Raw genomic sequence first — 22,033 nt, 5'->3', positions numbered from 1 at the left:
TAGTTTTGATTATGGCTCCTAGTTTATAGTCATCTACGAACTTCATTAGCCAAAGACCTTCTGTGTTAGCCTGTACTTCAGAGAAGTAGATACCAAACAGGACAGGACCCAGGACTGAACCCTGTGGTACTCCACTTGTCACTGGTCTGAAGTCGGATTTGGAGTCTGCTACTTTCACGGTGTGGGTTCTTTCAGTGAGCCAGTTGGCAACCCATCTTGTGACATAGGGATTTATACCTAGTTTAGTGTATTTATCTATAATTCCAGAGTGGGGGATGGTGTTGAAAGCCTTGGCAAGATCTAGATAGGCTGTGTGAACCACCTTACCTTTGTCTACAGCTTTGGTGACTGCTTCAAAGAAGTCTATCAGGTTTAGGAGAAATGATCTGCCTTTTACAAACCCAAACTGGTTGGGGTCCAGAGTTTGGAGATTACCAATGTCTTTGTTTATAAGTTCCATGATGATACGTTCCATGGCCTTGCAGACCAGGCTCATCAGGCTAATGGGGAGCTAGTTCCCGGGGTCCATGGTGGCTCCCCCCTTATGTAATGGGATAACTGTCACTGTGCACCATTCGGCAGGCATAAAGCCTGAGGTGAGGCTATGATTGAATATGGTACTTAGGTGTGGTGCCAGTTCATTCTTCAGTTCGTGTAGAATGCAGCCTGGGATGTTGTCTGGTCCCATGGATGCTGTGTTCCTGGCTTTGGAGAGTGTGGTTTTTACAGGTGCAGCTGTGATTACAGGAACTTTGCATTCTTCCGGTAGAGAGATGGGCTCTTTAATGGGTGAGAGGGGGGTAAAGTTAGCACTGAACCTATCTGCCAAGATGTTGGCAATATCAATTGGGTCTGTATATTTAGTGCCATTGTGCTGTAACTCAGAGCAGATCTGATTGTTGCTATTGAGATTCTTGACATAGCTATATAATGTTTTATGGTTGTCTTTAGAATCAGTGGCAATTTTGTTTTTGTAACTAGCTTTGGAAGATTTTATTTGGGATCCCAGCTTCTTACTGAGGCTGACCAGGGAGCTCCTCCACTCATGGGCTTTTACTCTCTTTTACAACAGTTTCTTCCTTCTGTTGTACAGTTTGTTTATGGCAGGGGACCACCAGATTGGCTTCCTTTTTTTGGAGGATAGAGTCTTGGTTCTGTTTAGGATAGCACGATCCATGCACTCATATAAATGCTTATAAAGTGCAATTGTGTAGGATTCAGTAGTCGTAACTGTATTGTCCATCTGCATGGGTGTCATGAAGTTCAACACTTCTGTCTTAAGAAGCATGAAGTTGGCTTTGAAGAAAATTTTTAACATGGTTTCCTTAATGGGGGTGGGAGCAGAATGTGGATATGTAGGATAATTAGCTTATGGTCAGATCGGACCAATGAGGTGTTGACTTCAGGTGTGGAACACCGGTCACTCAGGACAATCCAAACCCTGTAACCAACACAAATAACCACCAAGTGAGCTAAATGCTACTCATTGCCAGAAGTCTCAACCTCCAAATGCACACACTCGAGGCACTTCTCAGTATGGAGAATATTGATATCTGTGCAGCAACAGAAACCTAGTTCAAGGCTCCAGAGAGCACACCAGCACTACCAGGATACTACTCATTCCATACCTTCCAGCATCAGAACCTGGATCATAGCACATAGGGTGGGGATGTATCCATATTCATCAAGGATACCTACACCTCTCTCTACATGCTCTCTACAGGATATGTACCCATAGAATGTTGCACAGCAATGTTCTTCCCACTCCACAGGAGAGGGGCCACAAAAGAACCTTGGCATTCCTGCTCTATGAGCCTGACAAGTCTGATATGCAAGGCAATGGAGCCAATCATAATGAAAGTCAACAATAAAGATATTGGAAACCTTCACACAGTTTAGCATACCCAGCTTGGCTTCATCAAATGCAGATCATGCCTTTTGAACTGGGTGGATTTCTTTGAGACAGTTACCCAGGCTATAGATGATTGAAAGGAGCTCCACACAGCCTACCTATACCTCGCTAAGGCCATTGACACCTTTCTCCAGTAAGGTATCATAGATGAACTCATCAACCTGGGCATAAATGCATACATCACAAGATGGATTGCAAACTGGCTCACAGATAGATCCCACAAATTAAGAGTTGCTGGCTACATGTCAGACTCTAAACCGGTAACAACTGGTGTCCCCCAGGGTTCAGTCCTGGGACCCCTCCTGTTTGGTATATACTTCTCAGAAGTACATGCCAACACAGAAGGGTTGTGGTTGACTAAGTTTGCTGGGAACTTTAAAGTGTTTGCCACAAACTACCACATAGGGGTTACCCCCTAAAAACTGACAAGGTAATTAGTGATCTGGGGACACAAGTAGATAGTCATCTTTCCTTTGACAACCATGTTGCCAAAGTGATTAGGAAATCCTATGTGGCCCACCTAAGCAACAAATGGTTTGCATCAAGATCAAAAGAGGCAGTGGTGGCCCTCTACTCTTAAGTCATCAGACCCATCATTGAGTACAATGCACCATTTTGGATGTACCCGACTAAGCATATCCAGCAGCTGGATAGACCACAGAGGTACCTCACCAAGAGGATTACTGGCCTCAGACAGTTGTGTTATGCAACACAGCTGGTAAAACTAAATCTGTTCTCCGTTGCATACCGCCTACTCAGAGGCACAATCTGCCTAACATACAGAGCCATGTCCAACACATAAATGTTGAACATGCTCCATCTAAGGATAACAAAATTGAGTCGCACTACACACTCCAGGGATATGAACCTCATCACAACAATGAATACAACATGCTGGTGGGATAGAGTACCATCCCAGACACTTGCCTTACTGTGGAATAGAGTCCCAATGTACATCAGACAGAGCCCCTTGCTGACACTCTTCAATAGGAACCTTGATGAGTGGATGGAAACAGACAATTTACGCCAGGCATCACAACAGCAGCCCAACTAGAAAGGGGCTTAGGGTACTAACTATTAAAACTAGGGCTTAGGAGACTAACCAATGGGGTGGTGAAATCTGCACAACTTGCCTAGGCTAATATCTGCCTTCGTGAAGATAGTCTACTACATACCTATGAACCTATGTGACAGGTACATGTCTACAGATAGTAGATGTGTACTTCATTGTACAGTCATGTTGTACAGCAGGCACATGCACCACATACACTGTAATGCTTACAGATACTGGTGGCTATTATGTGCAGTGGGTGAGATGTGCACCTCATGTCTTTTGTGCCATTGGGATGTGTGCTGGTTGGGACGGTCCTGGATGGCACCCTGTCATTGTCACCCTCTTACACACATCTCTGCCCATCCATCTTTGGCTTATTATACTGTGTTTCCCCTACATATATAGGTACATAGGTAGGTAATAGGCTATCTGCCTGAAGGCATATATTAGTATGGCCAGAGTGTGGAGTTATCACCACACATGGGGTTAGTTCCCTATGCCTCTGTGTAGTAGAGCTGATGAAGTGATCCGTGGTGTGACAGTTCAGTTTCACATACACTCATCAAGGCTCCTCTGTTAGAGTGTCAGTGATGGACTCAGTTTAATGTAGGTTGGGAGCCTGTTCCAAAGCAAGGGAAGTCTGTGAGTTAGTAATGTATCCCTCCAACATGTTCTATTTATTGTTATGATGATTATATCCCTAGAGCATGTGGCACAGTCAGCTTGGGTTTACTTCAGATAGAGCATGTACATCAGTTCTGCATTGGACATAGACCTGTCTGTTGGGCAGAGATCGCCTGAGTAGACAGTATGCAATAGAGTACAGATTGAGTTAAATTCAGTCTTGCTGCATGGGGTAACTGTTTGAGGCCAGTAATCCTCTTGTTGAGGTACTTCATTGGTCTTTCCAGCTGCTGAAAGTGCTTAGTCAGATTCATTGCAAGTGTGTCGTGGTACTCTCTGATCGGTCTGATGATTGATGAGTAGAGGGAACCTCCTTTGACCTACATGCAAAGACTTTGGCAATTTGTGGGAACACATAGCATGATTTTCTAACCACTTTGTGAATGTGTTTCTGAAAGTAGAGATGACTATCCACATGTGTCCATAGATCCCTTATTATTACCTCCATATTTAGGGTGTTGGCACCTATGTGGTATTTGTATGACTGTAGCTCGAGGCAATAATTTTGACACCACATCTGTCTGACTGAGACCCTTTTTATGGAAGTCTCTGTTGTCCCAAACATTGATTATGACAACCTTTTTACAGTCATCCACAAACTTTTGCTAACCATAGCCCTCGTGTGTTTGACTGTATTTCTGAAAAGTATACACCAGACACGAGGGGTCCCAGGACTGAGCCATGGGGGACAGCAGTTGTTACCAGCTTACAGTCCAATAGGGAGACCACAATTCTTACCTTGTGGAATTTATCTGTGCCCCAGTTGGCAATCCATCAGATGACACGTATTTATGCACAGGTTGTTGATTTTGTGGATAGGACATGTGTGTGGGATGTTAGAAAAGGGCTTTTCAAGGTCTATGTAGGCTGTGTGGAGCTCATTTCATTGATGTATGTCCTAGGCAACTGCCTTGAAAACTATCTAGCAGGTTTAGGGACCATGATCTGCCCCTGACCAAGCCAAAATGGGTAGGGTTGGGTGTTTGTAGGCTCCCAATAGCACTGTTTATGAGTTCCATAATGATGTACTCCATGGCCTTGCAGATCAGGCTTATTAGGCTTATAAGACAATAGTTCCCATGGTTTGTTGTGCACCAACACTTGTGGAGTGTGCCAAATGTTGCTGTAACCAATTCAACAGTTTCATATCATGTACAGAGGGTGAGTCACAACAGACTGTTCAGGTGCAGGGTCTGTTTGTTTTGGAGTTCACATATGACACAGCCAGGGACACCATGTCATCATATAGACACTGTGCTTTTAGGTTTGGATAGAGCTGTTTAAACATTGTATATGTGATTTCTGGGTTTTCACAATCTCTAGGTATGGTAATGGGCCCTTTTGTCAGTGAGAGGGGGGTAAATATGTATGAACATGTCTGACGAGATGTTGGCAATGTCAGTCATGTACATGTATTCTTTTACACTTTGCACTGACTCAGAACATATATGAATTTACATTGATATTTATGACATAACTAAAGAAAGCTTCATGGTTCTCTATGGACTCTTTGGCAATATTTTTGGCAGAACATGGCTTGGATAATGTTAGGAGTGCTCATTGTTTCTTGATGATACTGATCAGAGATTTATTGATCTTCTTTGGATTTTTATTTCTTTGAACAACTTAAGTACTTGTATTATATAGTTTGATTATGACAGGAGTCCAATATATTATATGGGTCTGTTTTCATATCACTGTGTGTGCATGGCAGGATTGCTGAATAATGACATGTGTCTGGAGTAAGAACTGCAACTGCCAGATGTGTGTGGCCCACTGCTGTACTCATCCATGGCCTAAGTGTATAAGCAAGCCCAGTATGACCTTTCAGTATGTTGTTGACTGACATTTGCTTCATTTAAGTGTGTGAGCATGCCCAATATGACCTTTCAGTATGTTGTTGACTAACATTTGCTTTGTTTGTTTGTGTGTGAGCATGCCCGGTATGACCTTTCAGTATGTTGTTGACTGACATTTGATAAATCTGTTTAAGTGTGTGAGCATGCCTACTATGGGCATATATATATATATACTATATTTATGTGTGAAAATTCAAGCTGGTTTTTACTTCAGGGCTCACCTTTGTGTTGTACATCGACAGGAAGCATGTTGTGCCTGCAGGGCTTCCATGAGTCAATTTGCATAGACTTATCAACATTTCTACATACAGGGGGGACAGCTATTATTTGTACATTTCTACCCAGGGGGGCACACCTGATTGTTACTGTGGGTGTACATAGGATGAGGGGTACACCTGACACTTATATACATTTGCTAGGCCTACGCTGCTATGTCAGCTACTCCATTTCAGTCTGCACTCTTGCCTATCATACTGGGTTGAGGCATACTACTGTACTACAGACCATAGCTTCCAATTGCATGCATATTAGTTTGTGACTTCATAGCCTACCCAACCCACATCACACTGCCTGGCCTGCTGTTATCTATCTGCATAGGCCTGGGGGGAGGTTACTCATATGCCTCTTCAGAGGGCATGATACAGCATTTGTTTGTGTTTGCATTTGTCTACAATTGTCCTGCTGGCTGTGACTGTTATGTATGTGACCCTCCCACCCAACTGGTATGTGTGAGTGACTTAAGTTGTGTCTGTGCCAGTGAAATGCTGTCATGGCTTAGTGGTTCAGTACTGTGACTATAGTGCAAAGTATCCTGAGTTCGAGCTCTGTCACTGCTTTTTATTTTCCTTCTGAGCAGACCTGACAAATTAAGGAACAGTAAAGCAGGTGTGAGCATGTTTAGCCGACTTTGCTCGACTTTGCCCAACGTTGCCCGATGTTGCCTGATGTTCTGCTGGTTAGCACGGTGCGCAGCTACGCGCAGTTGTATTTAAATATTCTCAATACTGGTAAAATGTGCTTAGCAGTGCTTTATATTGCTTAAAATAGGGCACTCATGCCTCAGGTGGTGCTGCAGGGCTGCCTATGTCAGATGCACATAGTACACTCCTTATACATGTTTGAAAACAGGTAGTGTCAAGTTAGGCATCCCTTTTACTGTATGTGTGAGTCAGAGAGAGGTATAATTTCCATGGTTCCTACTGAGTCAGTGTATGTGCTATGCGTTGCCTCTTTGCCAAGGTCAGGGCATACTGGGCACGCCTCCTTCTGCCTACTGGGGTAGGCTCAGGTTGTTCCTTCTCCAAGTCACGCTGTGCCTATGCAGGCCTTGGCAATGATGGGGGGCTGTTTGGCCCTGCCCCATGCTGTTCCTGCTGCAGCTGTTTCCACAGGATCATATTGTGTAGCATGGCACATACCATAACAATTTGGGTACATGTAGTTGGTGAGTACTGCAAGGCTCTACCAGATGTGTCCAGGCACCAGAACCATAACTTGAGTATCCCAAACACGCGCTCAATTATGTTTCTTGTTTGTGAGTGTACCTCATTATGGAGTTCTTGTTCAGGTGTGTGTGCATTTCTGATGGGTGTCATCAGCCACGGCTCCAGTGCATATCCAGCATCCCCCACTAGGTGACCCTCAGGGATGTCCCCATTTGCAAATCTCTGGTACAGCTGGGTCAGATGCCAAATGTGGGAATCGTGATAGCTTCCAGGGCATCCAGCACACACATTCATTATTATGCTCTGGGCATCGCACACAAACTGGAAGTTGATGGAGGGGAAGCCCTTGCGGTTGATGTACACCCTACCCCGCTCACCGGGTGGTGCTTTGATGCATATGTGCGTGCAGTCTATTGCACCCACTACCTCAGGGTATTCTGCTATTTGCATGTTTGCAAGGAGTCTCCTATCTTTTAACAGTGTGCACTTTTGGTTTGAGGTTTTCAAATAGGACAACTGTAGGCACGCCTCTTGCAATCTTGAGCAACTCAAAGCAAACACAAGCCACTGTGCTCCAATTAGCTTACAGACTGTCTGACACACCTCCTCATGATGTCACCTATATTCTACATTTCTACTCACCTACTCCTACTCTTACATTCTTGGGACATGCCTCACATGCTGGGGAAAATTGGGATTCACTATCCTTATCCTCATTTGCATAGGATTGCCTAGTAATGCATGGTTACATCTCTCACACTGAGCTCCCCCCCTTAGCAACCACTACTCAGTGGCCATGTTGTCTTCAGCCTGCCATTCACCTACATGGCAGAATAAGCTTTTTAGTGAAAATGCCTATTTTTGGCTTTTTTAAAATTTTTTTCTTGTTTTTATAAGTGCTACATGTTTGCACGATGCTGCTCTATGCTTAAACATCACAGATCGGGGGGAAAAAAAAGTTAAATTATTATATTTTTAAACATTATATAATGCCAATGGCCTTATATTTCACCATTGGCATGCTTTCTCAACTGTATGCATCCTTTATTTGGAGCTGTCATAGCTCTGTTTAGCTATTTGCAGAAATCTACTCCATTACCAACAGAGTACATTTCTGCAGCTAACACTAATCTTCCACGGACAGGTTAGTGTTTCCCGGATCACAAATTGACCTAATTTGCATGGCTTTCACCAGCAAATGATGTAATTTGCATACCATGATGCTGTCCATGCAAGAGGAGCTTTAGCAACTCTCGTGCATGCCCCTGCCGGCTGTACCTGGATCGCATGGCAGACATATTGCCGGCGTGAGCTCCTACACTCTTCTTGCACTCCATGCAAGCTTTCGTAAATCCGGGGGATGGCATTTGAATCTGATCTCAATCAAGTGGAGTGTGTACGTGTGTGTGTATTTTTAGTGGTATATTACGGTCATTCTATGATGTTTCAGATCTCATTTTATTTGACTTCCACTCAAGGAGAACATTTTACATAATCCCTTGAATCCAACGTCTCCTGTTACTTCTTTACAGATAACATACTTGCTGTGGAACACTGAGGATGTTATCATCAAAGATGCATAAACACATCACAAAGTAGAGCCCCTATATTACTGTATGCAAGCCATTTGCTGACCACTGGATGTGTGATTGCTAATTCTGCCATTGGGTGGTGTACATATGGACAAAGGCAGTTTGTATTAAATCAAACACATACACGCATATAGTGATTTGGGTTTAAAAGAGATAATAATGGGTAGGATTTTATGTGTTTTTGGCCGTTAGCCTAGTAATGTCCTATGACCATCTGAACATTGCATATGTCAATGTTGTTGTCACCTACATGTGTTATGCTGAGGTGTGGATGTACTGTTGCTCTACAACAATGTATTTCAATCTGTAGTCTGAGCTACTATATTGATGTCCATTGCTGCCATTTGGTTGCATGTTCTTTCCATAACAGCTGTAGTTATTTGCCTTCTGAGGACTGTTGACATGGGATGATGTTATATATATTGTTGTCTTACTAAAGCATGTGTTCTTGTAGTGGAGTATATATTAACATTCTAAACATTTGTCATTCAAACATCCCATTGACAGATAGTCCCTTTGAAGAAATAAATTACTCAAATACTGGCATTCTATGTTAAAATCATCATCTAATGAGACAATTCTTGCTGCTCTTACCAGTTGTCCCTTCACCACTAATCTTTTTTGGTAGTGGGGGCAGCTGGAGAAATGCAAGAATGAGTTAGAATAGATATTTTTTTCTGGGACTACCCTAGAGAGTTAATAGAGTCCCTAGTTGAAGAAGTCAAACACAAGAGATCTGTAGGCTTCTATGCTCCTTTACTAGCTGAAAAAGACATACATAAGGAATTTGGTGACAATATAGTCAACCATTCACCAACTACAGTAGACATCCAGTTAACGTCATTAGATAATAAAGAAGTTAAGGACTACAATACTACCTTTATTACCACTTTTAATCTTAGCAGCATTATGGTCTCAAACATTTTACACACAAATTGGAACCTTTTACATTCTGACATGTCTATTATGGACAAAGTGAGTATCAAAACAAAAATTAACATAATAGGAGTGTTGGTAATTTGAAAAACTTATTAGAGACTAGAAATGACAGAACACATCATTTCCCAGGGATGTCCAAATGTAACGTGTAAATACTGCAAGCATATTAACACAGGCAACAAATTTGAAGTAAGGAGCAAACAATTCAATTGTAACTCGAAACTAATAGTTTACCTAGCTAAGTGTGTAACATGTGCAGTGTTCTATATAAGAAAGATGGAGTGTAGACTCCAAGATCGTACATATGAAGACCTTTATGCAATTGACCATCAAAAGATCGAGAAAGCCTTAGCCACACTGTAGCATTTCCTGGTCACACTTTTAAGTTTACTGTTACAGATCAAACTCCAGTAGATGATAGAGGAGGACCATCGTCTTTGAAATTAGAAGAACTAGAATTATACTGGCAACTGTCATAGAATGCATATAGCTTTCCAGGCATTAATGACATGTGTGCCATTACTTGTTTATTACAATTAAAGAGTTTATTTAGGTAACATTAATTTTATGAACATATTTGAAATACTTTTATCAATGGAATTTTTAGTATGCATTGTATATGTTAATTTGTTTACTCTTTATTTCTTATTAACAGATTTGGTATTTTATTTTAGGTTAATGTTATATTTATGTACTGTAACTTTAAATAGCAGAGGAATGTAGTACTGGTTGCTTAGCACTTGTGAGCACTATCATTTGACCTGGATTATTGGTTGTTTCAATACATGTGACCTAGTAGATTTTATAAAAGAAGTGTTTTACCATTTCATTTTATTTGAAGAAGTCTGTCCATAGAGGCAGACGAAAAGCACTTCATTAAATTTGTGTTTTTTTTTGCTCAAAGCAGTCCTCTGGTTTTGCTTTTTTATAATTATTTTTTCATTTTTTGTGCTAGTTTGTCATGGCGTCTGGTGGACCTGCAAGCCTGAGCAGCCCTAATTTACTGTTACAAACACAGTAGCAAGTTTTAAACTTGACAGCACTCATAGAAGTGCTTTCACAATGAGTGGAAACGCTAGCAACTCATTTGTATGGTCTAGATTACCTCAGGAACCAACCGAATATCATGCTTAGCACCAGTAATCAAAGTAACAACAGGGTGAATGTTTCTTTGTTTCCTTAGGCTCCAGGACCCAGCAGAAACAGCAGTTCTTCGCCAAACAGCTGACCATCCCTTTCTATCCCATGCGGAAAATGTACTACACCTTTGGTGAACACTATGGACATGTCTACTGGAGTTATTCGAAATGCTGAGGCTAATTTTTCTTCTAACAGCATTTTGCAACCTGGGATAGCAGTTTTGAATACTACGAATGTCACTAACCAGATTTTTCATTCACTACAGCCTATGAGTGCTTTGGGGCATATTGGGGTCCCTAATTTTAATGAGTGGATTAATAGACCAGTTTCACTCACCTCAAAAACATTAGACAACCAGGGACAACCAGCTGGAAGCACCGGATTCAACCAGGATAGTGACACTAATATTTGTGACAGACCGATACTTTTAGATCAGAAGCTTTTGAAACTTAAAAAATTACAATTTGAAGTTTCTTACTTCCAAAAATGCCTGTATTTACAAATAGTCCCGAAATTGCTAAGGTCTTACCAATATCCAACTGGATTGATTCTTAATTCAGTTTTCCATAAAGACTTGCTTTCATTTTTCGACTAACAAGGGTTTAGACTTTTAGAATTGATGATTAAACATTATTCTTTGTATATTGACACCCTTATAAAAGATTCAACTGCACTATAAAATTCCATACTTAATGACCTAGATTATCCAAGATACAAGTATGACTATTCTAGAATTTTTATGAGTTTAGACCAACATCTAGAAAAGTTAAAAAGTAATAAATCTAGGAAAATTCAATGAGACATAGTGGCTTATCAACAGGGTTTAGTCTATCCAACCCCCGCCTTCACAAAATTGGAATTTATATACCAACAGTAACCAGAGCGACAATATATAATTTCTTAGAAGTGAGATCAACTCAACAGGCGAGAATATCATAGATGAAGAATTCAACAACACTACTGTGTTAAGAAGGAGTGAATATATTCATAACTCCAACAACACCAGTAACACCAACTGCACAGAAACCAACAAAGTGAATAAATTAAATTTTCATAATGTGAAACACACAGGGGCAGTACCGAAGCAGAATCAATATCAGAGAACCAGGAACAAACAACGGAACCACCAATGGAGATTGTGATTCCAAGAAGATCCTGCCAGCTGACCATTGTGACAAACTTGATTGGTGACTTTAAAATCTACAATTACTCACCTATTGATATAGATCCCACGATCTTGAATGTTTTAGTTAAAGGTCAAAATGTTGTTCCTTTTCAACATCTAAATGTTGCTGAAACCTTAATGGACATTAAACATTTTGTTAGAATATTAAACCTAACAGTTTTGCTAGGAAAAGGAAACAGAGAACAAAAAGAATTTAAGGTTTCTAGCACATATAATCCACCCCTGCATCCCACATTTTCATTATTTGAGAATGTATGCAAAATAGATATGCATTCCATAAAAAATTAATGGAAGAGGCCAGAAGAGGCATACAAAATCTTTCTTCCATACTCCTATAAATGACAACATCAGTAAGGAAGAATGACAGGTACTGGATATGTTGAGAACATCAGAAGTGAGGACCAGAAAACCTGACAAAGGTGGTGGACTGGTAATTCTAGATGAGGCTGATTATTTGATCTGGATGAAAACCATACTGCATAGTGAAGCTTATACTAAAGGTTCTCATAATGAACTACATGTAGCGTATAACTGCATCAAAGGCTACCTGAATGATTTGTTCATTGAAGCTAAAACCAATTTAGACCTGTTCAATTGCATGTCTATGCCTTTTCCTAAGATTCTGCTGATGTTCGGAATCCCAAAAATCCATAAAAGCCTCACCAATCCACCAATGAGACATTTAATCAATGCCCATAACTCCATCATGTCCCCTTGTGCCAAAGTAGTAGATTTTATACTACAGAAATATCTACATCAAGAACTACAAATACGCAAAGACTCCTGGACATTCTTAGAAAAAATTAACAAGCTTACTTTCAACACTGACCAGAACTTTATAACAATAGATGCTAAAGACATATACACTTCTATTCCACATCAGGAAGGAATAGAATGGGTTAACTTGATGTTAAGAGAGAGATTGGCAACACCTTTAAAGTTATACAGAGTTGACATTTTACTGGACAGTATTCTTACTAACAACAACTTTTCATTTGATAAATAATTCTACCTCCAAAAAATCAGAGTAGCCATGGGGTCACCCTATGGAGCCAGCCTGGCCAACTTCGTGATGGCATATTGGGAGAGGGAGAACATCTTTAAGATTCCAGTTATCATGCAAAGAATAGCTTTTTTACACTCGTTACTTGGATGATATTTTTGTTCTATTCCTTGGGAACTGGACACAAGCCACTGAACTAGTCAATTACTGCAACTCGTCTTCTGACTTCTTGAAGTTTACTTTTAACTTTGATGAGACATCTATTGACTATCTAGATACTGATCTTAAAAAAGACAGGATTTTGAATAAGTATTTAGCCACAATTCATAGAAAAAAAGACCTGTTCTAACTCATTCTTTAATTTCTCCAGCTGCCACCCTCATCACCAAAAAAAATCAGTGGTGAAGGGACAACTGGTAAAAGCAGCAATAATTGTCTCAGATGATGATTTTAGCATAGAATCCCTGTATTTGCACAATTTATTTCTTCAAAGGGACTACCCTAGAGTGTTAATAGAGTCCCTAGTTGAAGAAGCCAAACACAAGAGATCTGTAGGCTTCTATATTCCTTTACTAGCTGCAAAAGACATACATAATGAATTTGGTGACAATATAGTCAGCCATTCACCAGCTACAGTAGACTTCCAATTAATTTCGTTAGATAATAAAGAAGTTAAGGACTACAATACTACCTTTATTACCACTTTTAATGTTAGTAGTGTTATGGTCTCAAACATTTTACACACAAATTGGAACCTTTTACATTCTGACATGTCTATTATGGACAAAGTGAGTATCAAACCAAAAATAACATATAGGTGAGGTAGTAATTTGAAAAACTTATTAGAAACTAGAAAGGACAAAACACATCATTTCCCAGGGATGTCCAAATGTAACATGTAAATACTGCAAGCATATTAACACAGGCAACAAATTTGAAGTAAGGAACAAACATTACTTTTTAAAGAAAAAATTCAGTTGTAACTCAAAACTAATAGTTTACCAAGCTAAATGTGTAACGTGCAGTGTTCTATATAGGAAAGATGGAATGTAGACTCTGAGATCGTATATATGAATACCTTTATGCAATTGACCTTCAAAAGATTGAGAACGCCTTAGCCAAACACACTGTAGCATTTCCTGGTCACACTTTTAAGTTTGCTATTATAGATTAAACTCCAGTAGATGATAGAGGAGGACCATCATCTTTGAAATTAGAAGAACTAGAATTATACTGGCAACTGTCATTGAATGCCTATAACTTTTCGGGCATTAATAATGTGTGCCAGTACTTGTTTATTAAAATTAAAGAGTTTCTGTAGGTAACACAAATTTTATGAACATATTTGAAATACTTTTATGTATGGAATTTTTGGTATGCACTGTATATGTTCATTTGTTTACTCTTTATTTCTTATTAACAGATTTGGTATTTTATTTTAGGTTAATGTTATATTTATGTACTGTAACTTTAAATAGCAGAGGAATGTAGTACTGGTTGCTTAGCACTTGTAAACACTCTCATTTGACCTGGATTATTGGTTGATTCAATACATGTGACCTAATAGATTTTATAAAGGAAGTGTTTTACCATTTCATTTTATCTGAAGAAGTCTGTCCATAGAGGCAGACAAAAAGCGATTCATTAAATTTGTGGGGGTTTTTTGCTCAAAGCAGCCCTTCAGTTTTGCTTTTTTATCATTAGTTTGTTTTTTATTTTTTCATTCTTTTGAGCTATGGAGACATGTCAGTCATATATAAGTGAGTAATTTTGCAGAGCTTCAGAGTGTGGACATACCCCTGATGGTATATACCCTCTCTCTCCAGTGAGCATGTCAGTGATGTCTATACCACAATCGTTCACCTCCAATGATATCTAACCTTGTGTGACCATCACATATATACTATCTTGCATTTTTATATCATAATATACTTGCTCAGGAGGTATAAACACAACACAGCTCATACAATGCTATTGACATATGTGCATAATGTTATGCTACAGACATACCTTGGAAGTGTACCTACACTGACATGTCATATCTTGGGGACATTGCCATATTTTTATTCATTCCTATCACTCATGTCTGTGCCCATTTTCATCTGTACACTTTCCCTGCCCAGTGTACATTTCCTTGTGTTTGTCCTTGCCCCCCTCCATTATTTCATTCTGCAAAATAATTATTGTAGTGTACATTACACTCAGTATACTTTTCTTTACTGTGTTAATACTTCTACTATTGCAGTATTTTCAGCCCTGGTAGTATTTGTGGCTGTCCGTGCAACCTCGCAGCTGTTTGGCTCTTAAACAAACATAAGTGCTTTTTGTTTCTGTGCCTATGCTGTTCTGCATAATTTCCTAGTGGCAGCACTAATGCTGGCCAAGAAACCTTGCTGGTATTTGTACAAAGCCTACTCAGAGTTTATTGAAGTCCTGGATAAGTGTAGGTAATCTTTATGAAGAACTTAATTTTAACTTTTACTTTATGTAAGCTGGAAAAGGTTTTGATCTTTTGGAACTTTCAGTGATCTGTTTCTGTTGTTGTTTAACTACTTTGGAATTCTTCATTTAATGTTTGTACATTTTTGTTGTTTCCATTGTTTTGTTCTTTTTATTGCAGTATATTTTATCTTAAAGTTGCATTACTTTAAATGAGCATTGTCTTTTTTTATTTATTTTATGTATTTATTTATTTGTGTTACATGGTTAGAACAATTTAACCAATATTTCTTTTGAATTGTTTGACTACAAAGAGTTTAAATCAACATGCCCCAGGATTCAATAAGCTTATTCCTGCATGGAAGTGACCGTTTAGGAGCAGCATGCCAGGGCACCATGCATAGTAATGAAGGCACTCTGCTTCTGCCCCTAAACAGACACGGAGCATGGATGAGTGCAGGGGGTGTGTCTGAGAGCAAAGCTCTCACAATACACGTCTCTGCACTCAGGAAGTGCTGTTTGGCAGTAACAATGGGCGAGGATGCTCATAGGAGGTTGCATATCTCCCAGCTGTACAAATCATAGCATAATGTCCACACATTTGTTGCCCATACAGTTGCCCTGTACCCCAGTTGTACCCTGAAATCACAGGATGATGTCAGGAATGAAGCCGTGAAATAATGGCATACATATGACTGTCATACACCAAAACCATCAGAAAACCTTTATTAAGACCAGTCCTGTCACTCTAGCTACTGTCCCAAGTTTATAAGAGCAATAATTAACATATGTCCGTAGTTGGACCTCATGTTGTCAAGCTTTGTCCAGATAATGTGCATTAAGAGGTTGAGAGGTATGGGGGATTGCTAGGATGTCTGCCAAATGTGCAGATGCATACAAGAATCCACAGCAATAAGTGAAACCTGTCCCTTCCAAGAGAAAATAGCAGTAGAAATGTTTTTTTATCAAACAGGTTAAATTTAACCATAAGTGCATGAGTTTGTCCATTGCTTAGCTAGACATACTGTAGCTTAAATGGTACTAGATGATAAATATCAAGATACATGCAAATGAAGCAATACTGCAATAGTGTAGTGGTCAGAGCATTTGCCTTGCGAGCAATCATTCCCAGTTCGATTCGCACTGTAGTAAATTCCATTTTCCATATCAAATCACTTTATGAACAATTTTTTTTCAAGTATAGCCTACTAAATAACATATTTGTGAACAAGAGTACTGCATTAAATGCAGATGTGAAGTGTTATTGTAATAATGTTGTACAATCCACAGATAAATACAAGTGCCCCATCCAGTATATGTGCACATGAATCAGGGGTACAAATTGAAGGTATAATGTGTAATGAATGATAAATCCATAGAGTGTCCAAATCCAATAGCTTCCCAAGAGCCATGTTACATTTCTGTCTAAATTAGTGCGGGGGTAAGCGGAAGTAAGCACTTTTAAGCAGTATTAAGTGGGTATAAGCCTGTTTCCATGGGGGTAAGCAATGCACACACAGGTTAAGCAATATTGAAGCTAATTCTCTATGAACATATTTAATCAGAAGTTAGCATTGCTTACTGTCGCACAAACCCATGCAAGCCTGCTTACAATTGCTTAAAAGTGCCTTAATCACTCTGTATCCAACAGCTGCTGTTCTGCCCAGCAACAAAATAAACAGACCTTGAACCCAGGACCGTGTACACTATAATCACAATAATTAACCAGTAAGCCATCACAGCAATACATATGCCTGAGGAATCACCAAACAGATCCTCACTATAGGAAAATCAAAATTTACATGTGAAACAAATCTATATACAGTTTTATGTTGTATAACCTACTACATAACATAAATATGTTAACTGGAGTACTGCATTAAGTCCAGCTGTGAGGTGTCATTGTAATAAAGGGCTGGAATCTCCCAATAAACACAAGGACCCCATACAGTGTACGTACACATAAATCATGGATACGAAACACATATATAACATGTAATGAATGATAAATCAATGCCAAACAGCAAATAGTGTGCAAATGAAAAATTAAGCAATGCTAAGCATTGCACACCCCTGCTTACTAGGTGTAAGCAATGTGTAGGCAGCTAAATCAGTTTGCCCCTTGAAATACCCTTTTAAGCAATGCTAACCTTAGGCAAGCAGGTTTGCCCATAGCTTAGCATTTTCAAAACCGTCCAATCACAGCAAAGTGCGGGAAATCAAGCCTATTTAAACCCCACAGGGGGAAATACATCTCATAACTGGTTGCAGCTTCCTCCTGTAGACACTATGACCAGTGTGGGTGAAGAATCACACTTCCTGGTGCAGCTCTGGGTCATCCAGGAGTCCAAAGTCTTAGCAGGACTCCTTGTTAAAGACCATGACCAGAGACTGCTGCAGGGCCAGTACCAGGGTTTCCAATATAAGGTGAAAGCCTGGGACTGTCTCATCCATGACCTCACCAGTGCTAGTGGCATCCCTCAAACTGGTGAGCAGGTCAGGCATCACTATGCCAACCTGAAACAGAGAAAGAAGGAGCTCTTGGATCAGTGGATCTAAGAGGCTAGGCAGACGGGTGATGTCCCAGCCGTGTGTATCAGTCTACTACCTGTTTAATAATTGCCAGCTCATGTATATTATGGATAGATATGACTAAATATCCCTCTTATGTCTTTGACGGTGGCAGACAAGCAGGCTGTGAACCAGGAAGCCCATGCCTGTAGACTGCAGAGGTTGCATCGCGAGGTAGGTCAGTAATAATCTTGCATGTGCTGTCATAAGAAATAAATCTAAAAGTTGTAGAAAGTTAATTGCAAGTATAAAACCTGTATTGTGTTTGGCATGTACTGAATAAACTAGACAATATGGCAGGAAGAGTCTCATATAGGTTGTATGTGAATAAAAGGTTAACAGCCTGGCAATAAAGGTCTAACTGCTGGACTGCTTGTGTTTACTCTGGTATCATATGGTAATGTAGTGTTGCAATCTCTTAATAGTACTGTTGTATTAAGCACTGTTATCCACACTGTGCTGCATGAATAAAATGTATAGGAATGTCTGTATACAACTGTTGTAATCACAAGAGCTCATGTTGTACAACTGAGAGAGACTTAGACAGAAAACAGAGAAAAGATCTATGACATAATCCAAATAGCACACTCAAATGAGACGTGAAGTGTTGTATTTTTAGCACACACAGCCATGGTTTGAATCCTGGGAGTGGTAGTAAGCTGTAAGCAGAATCATACCCCACAATTGTACAGATATTGTCAGAAAGTCCAGATAATTGGTGTAAGTCCCCATGCCTATCACCCTGTCCCCCTTGCAAATCAGTGGGATGATCCCAGAAATTTAGGCAGCAAATAATTACATACAACTGATTGTCAGACATCATGACTGTCAGAAATATATCCATAAGAACAAATCTGTCACTCTAGCAACTCACCAAAGTGTTATGAGAGTAATAAGCAAAGTATGTGCCAACTCCACACCCATGTTGTGAAGCTATGACCAGAGTGTGTGCAGTAACAGAGTGAGACGTGTGTGCATAATAACAATGTGGAATCTGGTAGTATGTGTGACAACATTCAGGTGGTGTTATCAAACATTCCTCCTACAGGTCTGTCAGATACGAAAACTGTGCATAGAAATAAATGACTGAAATCCTGGACTGGTACTGTTTAGTCTGGTATTGTATGGCAGTGTTAGTGTTGCAGTATATTTGACTAATAAGGTATTACTCATCACTGTCATCCACACACTGCTACATAATAAAACTGTCTAGGAAACCCTGTATAAGAGAGTTGTAATTACAAGGTCAGACTGTAAAACCATGGGAGACTTACAGACAGAATTCAGAGAAACGATACACAGCAAGATCTCTATAGCACACTCAACTGTGATGTACACTGTTTTATTTTAGCACACATAGCCATGGTTCAAATCCTGGGAGTGGTAATAAGCTGTATGCAGAATCATACCCCTCGACTGTACAGATCTGTCTGGAATGTCCAGATAATTGGCCCATATCTGCTGGCTGTTACCCTGTCCCCCTGGCATATCAGCGTGCTAATCTTTAACATTTAGGCAGCATTTAATGTCATATAACTGACTGTCAGGCCTGTAAATATTTGGAACATGTCTATGAAAACAAACCTGTCACTGTACAACTCACTAAAGGTCTATGTCTAATAGTCAAAATATGTCCCAGTTTCACCTACATGTTGTGAAGACATGCCTAGAGTGTGTGTATTAAGAGATAGAGAGGTATGTGCATAACATCAACCTGGAATCTGGGAATATGTATAGAAACAGTCAGGTAGTGTTAATAAACAATACATCCACAAGTATACCAGGTAAGAGGTGTATACTGCAGGTACAATGCAGTTTATGTATATAGTTGTCTACATCCATACCACTGTCCAAACTAAGGCCATAGGGTAGTGCAATAATACCTGTAAGGTACAGATCACAGCACTGACTAGGAAAGTAATGAGAACTACAGAGATATACAAGTTATTAATTGACATCTTTCTCTCCCCCCAACATATCTGCAACAATAAACTAAATACACAACTCAATCTGTATATGCACAATTAAATCTACTGTTGGGACATATGTCCTATTGTTTGATAAATATTGAAATTTGTTCCTATGCATGTGCCATGTTGAAATACTCCCACATTGGTGGCATGCTGCCATAAATGTACTTGCATGCTGTTGTAATGGCCACTGTAGTTCCATATATGTATGTGTTCTGTTTGCTGTGCAAAGGAGGAAGCTACTACAAGATAGAGCAAAATCCTTAAAAGGTAAGACACCCTTGATCATTATAAGTAAAAAACTACGATCTCTCATAAAGACATCCAAGGCAAATTTTGAGAGAAAAATCGCTAAGGACTCAAAAGACAATCATAAGGCCTTCTTTAGCTATGTTAGAAACCTGGGAGGAAACTCCCAGATATGCTCAGAACTAGTTCAAAATGATGTAAAAATCACTGAACCTACAGACATTGCCAACATACTGGCTGACAGGTTCACTGCAAACTTTTCCCCCCCTCCGACCCAAAAGGACAGATATCTATACCAGATGATTGTAGCCCCCCAAACATCTCTAACGCTCAGGTGAGATCTGCTCTCTCCAAGGCGAAAAACACAGCATCCATGGGACCAGATGGTGTCCCCGGCTGTGTGCTCCACGAACTCAATGAGGAATTAAACCCGCAGCTAGGACAGCTGTTTAATCTTAGCCTCACCTCAGGATACGTGCCCAAGGAGTGGCGCACGGCAACTGTGGTCCCACTTCACAAAGGCGGTGCCTCCACCGACCCAGGAAATTACCGCCCCATCAGCTTGCCAAGCCTGATCTGCAAAGCTATGGAGAGGATCATAATGGAGCTCATAAATAAAGACATAGGGGACCTGCAGACTTTGGATAAAACCCAGTTTGGCTTTGTCAAAGGCAGATCATGCCTTTTAAATTGGTTGACTTTTTCGAAACAGTCAGCAAGGCCATTGATGAGGGAAAGGCAGTCCACACAGCCTACCTCGACCTGGCAAAGGCCTTCGACACAATACCCCACACAGGTATCATTTAAAAGCTCATCAGCTTAAATGTAAACCCATATGTCACAAGATGGGTTGCAAACTGGCTAAGTGACAGAACCCACAGGGTCTGAGTTGCTGGCGCCATGTCAGACTCAAAGCCTGTCACAAGTGGTGTCCCACAGGGCTCAGTCCTGGGCCCACTCTTGTTCGTCATCTACTTTTCAGAAGTACAAACAAACACAGTAGGGTTATGGCTGACAAAATTTGCAGATGACTGCAAACTGGGCGCCATAGTCGAAAACACATCTGACACAGATATCCTACAGAAGGGTCTCATAGAAACAGATAACTGGTGCCAGAACCATGGCCTGAGGTTAAATGCCAAGAAATGCATAGTCATTCCCTTCGGGAAAAACAAGGTTATCCCTAACTACCATATAGGTGGCAATCCACTGAGCACAGAAGAAGTTATCAGGGATCTGGGGACCCAGGTTGACAGTAACCCTTCGTTTGACACTCACGTTGCCAAAGTAGTTAGAAAGACCTTCTACATTGCCCACCTGATCATGAAGGGATTCACATCTAGATCAAGGGAGGTCATCGTCCCACTGTACTCATCACTCATCAGACCAATGATTGAGTACAATGCCCCATTCGGGATGTATCTGACCCGACACCTGCAGCAGCTGGAAAGGCTCCACAAGTTCCTCACCAAAAGGATAAAGGGTCTCAAAAATATGTCTTATGCTGCCCGACTGAAGGAACTCCAGCTCTATTCAGTCGCTTACCTTCTGCTCAGAGGTGACCTGTGCCTGACATACAAGGCCATGTCCAACCCAGAATTGATGAACATGCTTCACCTCAAAAAATCTAGATCCCTCAGGACTACAAGGGCGGGAGACTTAAACCTTGACACGGTTATTAATAGGACATGCTGGAGAGACAGATTCATCACCCAGAGACACCCTATGCTGTGGAACAAAATCCTGGTACATGTGAGGCAGAGCACTTCACTGGCCTTGTTCAAGAGAAATCTTGACCAATGGATGGGAGATAGCAGATATACCCCAGGGATTACCTCGGTGTCACTGCTTGACAGAGGCACAGCAAAATAATGGGCATAGTATCCTTCAAACTAAAGGGGTGGCGAAAGCCACAAAACTCTGGGCTAGGCTTATAAATGCCCTTGGGCAGAAAGCCTAGTATGAACCTATGAACCTATGAACTGTTCCA

The sequence above is a fragment of the Protopterus annectens genome, chromosome 2.part2, assembly GCF_019279795.1.
Source record: "Protopterus annectens isolate FY-2018-M chromosome 2.part2, PAN1.0, whole genome shotgun sequence".
NCBI classification, from domain to species: Eukaryota; Metazoa; Chordata; order Ceratodontiformes; family Protopteridae; genus Protopterus; species Protopterus annectens.
The sequence above is the reverse complement of the archived record's forward strand: the minus strand, read 5'-3'. Positions refer to the sequence as shown.